A 1334-nucleotide genomic window follows, 5' to 3' on the forward strand; every position below is an offset into this window, starting at 1 on the left:
TGTAACAGATATGCAGGTCAGCGATTCATGGGTTAAATTCTGTTTTATAAATTCAGACTGTTGGTACTAAATGCCAGCCTGGCTGGACTTAAACTATTTACGATGCCCATGCGAGCTTCAAAGAAGAAACGAAAACCCCCAACCCAAATTCTTCCAACACTGGAGACAAAGGAACTTTCGTATAAGTTCCTTACTTTCATTTTATTATTAATATGTATTTTAATTATGTTTATGGATTGCATAAAATGGTTAATCCTTGTTATGTGAAGAGTATAAGTTGCAAGCTTATACTTTAGGAAATGTCTTTCCTCACTTTAACTTCCTCAAAGAGAGCCATGCTTCTGAAACCCCCACTTTTGCAGGTCGTAAAGTTTACGACCACACAGGACAGGAGAGAAGCCAAGTCACTGGCTTCTTTTGAACAATGCATTCTATGGAATGTATTCATTAACTTTCTGTTTTCATGTTTTATAAATGTATTACGTATTCCCTTTTGGTACATTTAGATGTTTCCCAACATCTGCAGTGTTATCATGTGTTAAACAAATCTTTAAATGTGTAATTCGATCTAAAAATTAGATCTTTGGTCATATATATATTATGTCTAGTCTTGTTCTAATCGTCATGCTTTGACAGACCCATTTATCTAGAGCAAAGTAATGAAAAATGTATTTAATCTGGAATAATGAACTTGCTTTAATATTCCTGATGAAATCGGACAGGCCCTAAATCATCAGGGGTTTGTCTCAACCGAGACAAAGGAACTTTCCCTCCGCTTCAGATCGCGGACATTCATTGGATGCTCCCTCGAAAATGGGCGTGAACTATTTCAAGCTATAAGAATTGACCAAACAAGGTCCACCCTTCTCTTCTTGCTCTTCTTTCTCTTCTCCGTTCTCGGACACGCTGCTCTCCAACGTTGCTTCCGCGCGGCCGTAGGCCGCGCTCATAGCGCGAACCCCCTCAGCACAGGGGCTGAGAGAAAAAGCCATTTTAATGGCTCCTTTGGAAGCTTTCGTTTCGTTCGTTTTCTTTTCTTTTCTTTACTAAGTTTATTAAACTATTCGCCTCTCCACGCAAGGAAGACGAATTCTGGAACAATGTTTGTTGAACCTTTCAAATACCCGCGCGAGGACAGAACAAAGGACCACGTGCTCCACGCTCACGCCAAGCGCAGCGTGCACGCGCGTCACATGGCCTCCGTTTCATGGCACATGGCTGTTTCAACGCAAAGCTCACAAGCTCGACGCCGATCTCACGCCACACTCACATGGGACACTTCTGCAAGTATCACTTTCTCTATGGAGATTTAAATGCTGGTTTAAAGTGTTGTT

This window comes from Carassius auratus, chromosome 39, assembly GCF_003368295.1.
Source record: "Carassius auratus strain Wakin chromosome 39, ASM336829v1, whole genome shotgun sequence".
NCBI lineage: Eukaryota > Metazoa > Chordata > Actinopteri > Cypriniformes > Cyprinidae > Carassius > Carassius auratus.